Below are 10,139 nucleotides of genomic sequence, written 5' to 3'. Positions count from 1 at the left end.
ATGATGATGATACGCCATTTAAGATAAGTGATCATATAATCCTCTGTTCTCATGATATCAGCCGGACAAACACATGGAACATGGTCTTACTTATTGTCCAGCATTTGTTTCTCGATCTCTGATTTGTTTCGACATAGAACTAAATTGAACACATCAATTAGGTTCTGACCGGGCCCGGTACATAGGTCAAAACCAAATCATCGAGGGGCCCAGATATCGCTTCTATTTCTAGAAGGAACAGATAAACTTCGACTGATATGCTTGTACTAACTACTTGTTGAATTACTCACAAAGGCACGTTTTATGACATCGAGTTACCAATGCGTTTTCGTGCAATCAATGAATAACCAACTCATAGTCAACAACTCATATCTCTAGGTTTGAAGATTTATATGATATTACCGTCTCACGATCACTCGAGATAAATTCCATGAAGTGATGCAAGTGAGCGTGGGTTGGATCCAATACTCAGCCCTTATGAGTACTCATGAATGTTGTAGCAACCATTGCATTGTCCAAAGCACTTTTAGACAAATCATACAAGCCAAATTCATGACAGTCTTAAATCAATACTTACTTCCAAAGTTTGACTGACTGTGGATGGTTTGAATAATAACATAATTATTCTGGAAGTAAAAACATGCAAAATTGAAACATAGTAAACAATCAACATAAGATAGTAACACCTTACTCATAAATAAATAACAACTTTTATTTATCATCAAATGTCAATTACATTTTACAAGTTTCAGGAATCTAATTATTGAAACTAATATCATCCTTCAGCCCAATGCGCCTCGCATGCTGTAAATGCTTAACCCTGCTCAGTCCCTTCGTGAGGGGATCTGCCGGGTTCTCATCTGATGATACCCTCTTAGCCACGAGGAGTCCTTCTTCTATTCGATGTCTTATAAAATGGTATTTTCTGTCAATGTGCCTAGATCTTCCGTGATCTCTTGGTTCCTTAGCCAAAGCAACCGCACTTTCGCTGTCACAGAAAATTTCCATTGGCTCTTTTATAGCTGGTACAACTCCAAGGTCTCCGATGAAGTTCTTTAGCCATATCGCCTCCTTAGCTGCTTCACTTGCTGCTATGTACTCTGATTCACAAGTAGAATCAGCTACTGTCTCCTGCTTGGAACTTTTCCAAGTAATTGCCCCTCCATTTAGGATAAAGACCCAGCCTGACTGAGAGCGGAAATTATCCCTATCAGTCTGAAAGCTAGCATCGCTATATCCTTCCACTCTCAAGTCATCACTGCCCCCGAGGGTAAGGACCCAATCCTTAGTCCTCCGCAGATACTTGAGAATGTTCTTTACCGCTGTCCAGTGTGCCTTGCCAGGGTTCCCTTGATATCTACTGACCATGCTCAAAGCAAAGGCCACATCAGGGCGAGTACAAGTCATAGCATACATGATCGAGCCCACAGCGGAAGCATATGGTATATGACTCATTTCAGCTATCTCAGCCTCTGTACTCGGACTCTGAGTCTTACTCAGCTTGACATTACTCTGGATTGGTAATTCTCCTTTCTTGGAATCTTGCATACTGAACCTCTTCAGTACCTTATCCACATAAGTACTTTGACTAAGTCCAATTAGTCTCTTACTCCTATCTCTCAATATCCTTATCCCTAGGATATAGGCAGCTTCCCCAAGGTCCTTCATATCGAAACACTTCCCAAGCCAGGACTTAACCTCCTGCAAGGTTGGGACGTCGTTTCCTATGAGAAGTATGTCATCCACATACAACACCAAGAAGCTAACTATGCTCCCACTAGCCCTGACATACACACAAGACTCATCCTCACTCCTAGAAAAGCCAAACTCTTTGACTTTCTCATCAAAGCAAAGATTCCATCTGCGAGATGCTTGTTTCAATCCATAAATGGATTTATCAAGCTTACACACTCTATTAGGGTATCTTGTATCGACAAAACCCTCTGGTTGAGCCATGTAAACATCCTCAGCCAACTTTCCATTAAGGAAAGCGGTTTTGACATCCATTTGCCATATTTCATAATCATGAAATGCAGCTATGGCTAACAATACTCTAATAGACTTAATTTTAGCTACTGGTGAGAAGGTCTCATCATAGTCAACTCCCGGAGTTTGAGTAAAGCCCTTCGCAACCAGTCGCGCTTTATAAGTGTGTACCTTCCCATCCATGTCGGTCTTCTTCTTGAAGATCCATTTGCACCCAACTGTCTTACGACCTGGTACATTGTTAACCAAGTTCCAAACTTGATTGTCATACATGGACTGAATCTCGCTGTCCATAGCCTCCTTCCATTTAGCAGACTCAGGGCCTGCCATGGCTTCCCTGTAATTATTAGGTTCATCCAAATCTATTAGTGTACTATCACTAATAAATGTATCACCTTCAGTGGTGATGTGATAACCATAATAAAAATCAGGTGTGTTCCTCACCCTAGTGGAACGTCTTGGAGGTACAGACTCATCTATCGGATCAACAGGAGTTTCCTCCTCAGGTTGGTCGATAGCATTAGAGGTTCCTTCACCACTTGACTCTTGAAGCTCTTCAAGGTCAATTTGCCTCCCACTGTCCCCTTGGCTTATGAATTCTCTCTCACGAAAGACTCCTCTTCTTGCTACAAAAACCACATTATCACTAGGTCTGTAGAAGAGGTAACCAAAGGATCTCTGTGGGTAGCCGATGAAAAAACACCTCTCACTTCGAGGTTCAAGCTTATCATGAGTCTCACGCCTCACGAAAGCTTCACAACCCCAAATCTTGATGTGGTCCAAATTGGGAACTTTCCCAGTCCACATCTCGTGAGGTGTTTTGGCAACCTTTTTAGTAGGGACTAGATTAAGGATATGGGCGGCAGTCTCTAAGGCATACCCCCAGAAAGAGATTGGTAATGAAGCTCGACTCATCATGGAACAAACCATATCCAACAAGGTTCGATTGCGCCTCTCAGCTACACCATTCAACTGTGGTGTTCTGGGAGGTGTCAATTGTGAGACAATCCCACATTCCTTAAGATAGTCAAGGAACTCAATGCTAAGATACTCTCCTCCTCGATCGGATCGGAGCATCTTGATGTTCCTGCCCAATTGATTCTCAACTTCCTGCTTAAACTCTTTGAACTTTTCAAAGGTTTCTGACTTATGCTTGATTAAGTAAATATATCCATATCTACTGTAATCATCAGTAAAAGTCACATAATAGCGATTAGCATCCCTTGTAGCAACTCTGAAGGGCCCACACACATCCGTGTGTACAAGGTCCAACAAACCTTCACCCCTATCACAAGTACCTGTGAAGGGTGACTTTGTCATTTTTCCAAGTAAACAAGACTCACAACTATCATCTGACTTGAGGTCAAATGATTCCAAGACTCCAACCTTTTGGAGTTGGCCTATGCGCTTCTTGTTAACATGTCCAAGACGACAATGCCACAAGGATGCTTTATCCAAGCTATCTGAAGAATCAATATACAACACATTATTTCCTAGATTGTCTACAACATTCACGGCTTCATATACACCATCACAAGGTAATGCTTTAAAGTAAAATACATCATTGTAATAAACATTAATAGCACCATTTTTATTATCAAATGAAAATGTAAAACCTTGTTTGTACAAGCCATGAAAGGAAATAATATTTCTCGCCATTTCGGGCGAGTAACAACACTTATTCAAATCTAACATTAACCCATTATTAAGCAATAAAGAATAAACTCCTATCTTGGTAACAGGTGATGCTTTCCTGTTGCCCATGACTAAGTTTATCTTCCTGTGCTCCACTTGCTCACTTCTTCTTAGTGCCTGCAAATCAGTACAAATGTGAATACCACACCCTGTATCAAGCACCCAAGAATTAGCATTAGATGAGTTGTTAGACAATATTGTGTAAATACCTGCATGGGTGGGTTTAACCTTCCCATCCTTTAGATCTTGCAGATATTTGGGGCAGCTTCGCTTGAAGTGTCCCTTATCCTGGCAATAGAAGCATTGTGCTTCCTTTGGGTTTGAAGAAGGAGTAATGGGACCTTTCTTTGTCCCACTTGAAGAGGAACCATCAAGAGTCTTACCCTTGGTACCCTTCGAAGGGTTTTTCCTTTTCTTACCCTTTCCCTGCCCAATAGCCAGAACAGGGGCTGTTGAAGGAGTAGAAGTAGCAACCGCTTTACCCTTAAGGCCATTTTCAGCTGTCCTTAAGAGTCCTTGAAGTTTGCTAAGTGTGACTTCCTCCTTGTTCATATGATAAGTCATACGAAACTGATCATAACTTGGAGGTAAGGAATGGAGAATGATGTCAATCGCCATTTCCTCAGGAAAGTCAACATTTAGCTTCAGCAACCGGTCAACGAACCTTTGCATCTTCTGCAAGTGACCGGTGATGGGTTCACCATCCTTCATCCTTGCGGTTATCATGGAGGAGATGATTTCATACCTCTCCTGACGCGCGCTCTGATGGTACCTTTCCATCAGATCCAGGTGCATCTCATAGGGGTAGAAATCTTCATAGGATTTTTGAAGTTCAGGAGTCATGGTGGCCATCATGATGCATGCTACTTTAGTAGCATCCTTTTCATGTGCAACAAACTCCGCAAACTCTTCAGGAGTAGCAGTGGCTTCATTCACAACCTTAAGCTCCCTATCGAGGACATATTCTTTGTCCTCGTAGCGGGTAATCATTCTGATGTTTCTGATCCACTCATTGAAATTGGATCCATCAAAGATGACCTTACCATACAAGTTCATAAGGGAAAAGGAGCCTGTTGGGTTTGAGCCAGAAGCATTGTTGGAAGACATCTGAAAGGAAAGAAAGACAAGTTTCATTAGATTAGGAATCCTTAATAATTCACCCAAATGAAATATTAAGGCTAGGATCCAACAAACTATTTATAGTTGGAAGAGGGATGCCGTAATCCATACTATAAAATATTTGAAGGTAGGTAAATGACGATTTACCAATTTCCACCATAAGAACGAAATATTTTATTATTAGGTTTTATTGGTTTTGAAACTCCTAGATCTTTTGAGATACATTGAACTTTTCAATGGCATGTTTGAATCTCGATTGTGCCCTCTCAAGTTTGTGACTGGGATGCCGAGGATCACAAACAAGGTGTGAATAACCATACAAATTGACTTGGTACCCTCAACAATATTACCTAATCGATGTGCCGGTTAACCACACACGCTCCACCGATCTATAATAAAGTCAAGTTACCCTTTGCCACTCTTACTAGTCCATGTTAGTGTGCCGGTTAACCACACACGCTCCACTAACGACTTGGTAAGGTACAAAGTGTAATTTTATGGGCTAGCACCAATTTCACATTTTCCTAAAGTAACTAAGATTGAGAATTTATAATGTATAGTTACTTTATAATTCATTATACTTTTAACAAGTATTTAAAGTCGTATCCTACCCGTTCGGCTAACGACCCTCCACCGATCAAGGAAGCGGTGGGTGAGAGTGGACACCCATTAAGTCACCATTTTATAGGCAACAACCTTATACCCCCCTTATAGACCGGCTTCGTGAATGAGGCCTACTAACGGTAAGAATGACATATTCTTATACATATCTATATAATAAAATTATAATAATAGTATAAGTGTTGATTTTTAAACCTTTTTAAAAATCTAAGGTTTAATTTGGAATTAAAGTATTAAAGTATAAGACTTTTCAAATTCCAAAACTTGAGGGCAAGATTTGAAACTATTCCAAGTCTCTTCAATTTGTAACTTATGAGTTTTAATGGTTCATAAAAATGAAGACTCTTCATTTTATGAAACCTCTTTAGTTCTTTAATCATAATTAAAAGAAGTGACTTTTGGTTATCCATAACTTGAGGACAAGTTATGGACACCATCATAGCCATTAAGATCATGAATTAAACACACATGGTGGTTACACATAATTCCTATGATCTTCTAAAAACTCATAAGAACACAAATTCATATTAAGCAATTTCAAGAAATCATATAACTATATACAATACTTGAAAATTGATAAAAGCCATGTAAAATGGGTTAACATAATCATTATCATTTTGAAAAACAGATTTTACAAGTCCAAAACAGATTGGGATAATGATCTTAATCCATTTCCAGCAACAAAACTCGAAAAAACTGCCCAGCACGCTCCTACTCGCCGAGTGCATTATTCTACTCGCCGAGTAGGATGAATTTGTTCATGGACTCGGCGAGTCCTCCCCATGGACTCGGCGAGTCTAGTCGTCAGAATGCAGAATTTTCGATTTTTAAGCAGTTTTGCATCAAGTATACAGAAAACAGTCCTAGGCTCTGATACCACTGATGGGTTTTGAGCATTCTAACACTTCCTAAGTGTACATGCAACCCTAATAACCTTGAATCTATGTTTTCTCTATATACATGCAAATTACTTTTTCAAGGTTATTTCCTAACTAGCATGGCATGGGGATTACATAAAACATAAAACTAGTAGAAATACATACCTTGTTGTTGCTTGGATTCCTTCAAGACTTTGTGAGCCTAGCACCCCAAATGTTGTGCCTCAAATGCTTCACACAACACCACAAGACTTGGAATAACTTGAGAGAATACTTCTAGCACTCAAAATTGGTTATGCCCTCTCTAGTAACACTATGTCCACTAGCTCCACTTTTTGCTAGCTATAGGGTTCCTTTTATAGTGTTGTCACAATTAGGGTTTACACATGAATGCCCTTAATTGTCATGACTCTTGATTTCCCATGACCCATGGATTTGTAACTCCCATGGACCATCCATGGAGCTCCATTTGGTTACATCCATAACCCATAAACTATGGATCATTAATCCACCATAAAAGAATTGATGATTGTCATAATCAACCCTATATATTTAATTAGTCTCACTTTGATCACCAAATTAATCCTAGATTAATACTTGATCAATACTAATTAAATAATACTATTATTAATATATTAGAACTTATAATATATTAATAATCATAAGTGCCTTATTCTCTCATTTAGTCTATCCAAGTATTGCAATGCCATGCAACCCAAATGGACCATGCCGGGTCGGGTCAAGTACATACCAAATAAAGTTATGGACTTAGACACTATATCCAACAAATATAACATCCAAAACGAAATATTAAGGCTAGGACCCAATTGTAAAATTGATAGCTTATTTTATTGATAGCTTATTTTATTTCCGTAATCCAATTGTAAAATTGATAGCTTATTTTATTTCCTTATTTTTATTAGTTTATTTTAGATTTTTAGATCTTTTTATCATTATTGCATTGTATTTTATTTATTTTCTTTAGTATGGATCGTACTGGGTGCTTTTTATGTTGCATGAGGTATTTTGCAGGGTTTTAGAGCTTATCGCGATTATGGATTAGAGCGAAGACGGACTAGTGGGCTCTCGAGGCGCTATTGGGCTTGGCGGATCCATAAAAGAAGACTTGGGCCTTAAAGAATTGAAGACTTGGATATTTTGGACTTGTGAAGATGGGTCATAAACTTCTATTTTTGGGCTTGGAGCATCCACTTTTGTAGCTAAATGATGATTGGTTGGTTTAAATCACATGGATATGGAGGGGACCAAAGGAATCTTTGGTAGTGGAAGGGTGGAGTGGAGGAATGAAGGACCAATAGCATTACAGTAACATTTGTGCGGGTGGAATTTTCGTCGCGCGGGTACCCGCGCAACTGCCCAGTTTGGGCATTTTGGTCATTTGGCTTGCCATTACCTTGGAGGATCTGATCTAGCAGCCAAAACTCTCGATTTTACACCATTGGAGAGCTGAAGAAGGAGATTTTGAAGCTCAATACTCATTTCTTTTCATCTTTCCAAGTTATTTGGTAGTTTCTTTATGCAATTAGACTTTTGTGATTGTTGTTCTATTGCCACGAGTGGCTAAACTCTCTATATTGGTTAACTTTGGTTAAAACCTTTGAATGTTTGTGGGTTTTTGAAGGATTCATGCTAGATTATCAATTATCTTATGTTTATGGTTCGAGATCATATTTCTTATGCTTGTTTAATGCTTTGATCATGAGCTTGGCACTTGAATGAGCTATTGTTAGTTTATTTCTTTGTTTTACATTGAAGCATTGAATTAACTTAGAACAAGGGCTTTATGATGGTAAAAATCATCTCTAGTTTATGAATCATAGCTGCTTTATGGATGTGTAAGCATTGACATCCTCTAGGAATTGGGGATTCCTTCTTTCTTAAGGCTAATTAACTTCTTGGGTTCAATTGCTTCAATTAAACCCTTGATCTTGATTAAGAAGGTGTGTTGTGGGCTTCCCCAACCTCCATACTACCTAAGAGGAATCTTGGCATATCATGCTTCATGATTGCTATAACCAATTTAGGATGAATGATAAGCTTCATGTTGAATCCTAATGATAAACACACAAATGTTCATTGTGTTGAATTGCCTTGGTTAACCAATTGTTCCCAACATTTGAGCATCTCACTATCTTGCTTAATTGCAAGTTTTTAGTTATTCAAGTCTTTTAGTTTTCAAGCAATCATAACACCCCCCCCCCCTTTTAGTTTAATTGTAGTTAGTTAGTTTATTTACAATAGTTCTTTTAGATTGCATTGGTGATTGAATACAACCATTTCCTCGAGGATCGATACCCTTTTTTACCATTATATTACGTTTTATTTGCAAACAAAGGGTGTAATTTGCTTGGTGGACTTGACATCCCACCAAGTCTTGGCGCCGTTGCCGGGGAAATTGGTTATTGTTATTTGATTGTTTATGCCTAGGTCTACAAGAACCGGGGAACTACTTTACAATCCGGAAATTGAAAAAGAAGCAAAAAGGTTGAAAAAGCTAGCCAAACAAGCAAAGCAACAACAACTAGTTCAAGCTTCTTCCTCTTCTCCACTAATCAACATAGAAGATCAAGTTCATACTTCAAGTGATACCGACACCGAGCCGAGTTCTCCAATTGTTGGTCATTCCTTTGAAGGCATTTCGTTTGAAAACTACATAGCCATGAATCACACTCCACCTCACAATCCCAACCCAAACCCAAAAAATCAAGATGCCAATACCCCACCCCAACAACCAAGACAACAACAACAAGAACCTCTCATTGATATGCCACCTTGGAATCAAGCCCCTCCTCAAAACCAACCCAATTATCAACCACCACAACTACAAAACCAACAATTCCACCAAAACAACCAACCTCAAATCAATGCTTTTCAAGTTCAACAACAAGTACATTACCCAAATCAACCCAATTACCAACACCCTCCAATGTAACAAAACCCAATGTACCCACAACAACAACCCCCTACAACCAATATCCTAACTACAAACCTTATCCACCACCAATCTACAAATCCCCAACAATACCCATATCCACCTTACCAACAACCACCCAAATACATGCAACAATATCCCAATAACCCCAATCCACCCAACCCCCCTCAAGAGTTGACACTTCGACAAATGATGGAGACAGATGTTACTCACATACCTCTTGGTATTGTTTATCCCGCAAACCGCCGAGGGATTGAATTGAAGTCAAGTTTCATACATCAACTCACCAAGTTGCATGGTTTGGATAGAGAAGATCCTAAAAGGCATTTGAAGTCCTTTCATATGATATGTGTTAGCATGTTGGCCGAAAATGTGACATTGGATGATTTCAAGCTAACCGCCTTCCCGCTCACCTTGGAAGATAAAGCTAGAGAGTGGTTATTCAACTTACCACCAGGATCTATCCACACATGGGAAGAGTTACTCAAGGCCTTCAATAGCAAGTTTTATCCCACCTCCCGAATTTCAAGCCAAAGAAGTGACATTTTGGGGATTCGTCAAGGGGAGAATGAGACCTTTCATGATTTTTGGGAGCGATTCAACAACTTGTGTACAAGTTGTCCTCAAAACAACATTCCCGAACAACTACTTCTTCAACAATTTTATGAGGGTATGAATGAAAAAGATCGAAGGATGATTGATGCTTCAAGTGGTGGTGACATCTTCAACAAAACCCCTCAAGAGATAAGATCACTTTTTGGAACCATTTCTCAAAATCAAAGGAACTTTGGGACTCGAAATGAAATGAAGAGAAATTATCCACAAGTGGTTGGTGAAGTTAGCAACACTCAACACTTGGAATCAAATCTCTTGGATTTGACTAATGT

The sequence above is a fragment of the Lactuca virosa genome, chromosome 6 (genome assembly GCF_052849685.1).
Source record: "Lactuca virosa cultivar CGN04683 chromosome 6, Lactuca_virosa_CGN04683_v6, whole genome shotgun sequence".
In the NCBI taxonomy this organism is placed as follows: Eukaryota; Viridiplantae; Streptophyta; class Magnoliopsida; order Asterales; family Asteraceae; genus Lactuca; species Lactuca virosa.
Note: the sequence above shows the minus strand (reverse complement) of the source record.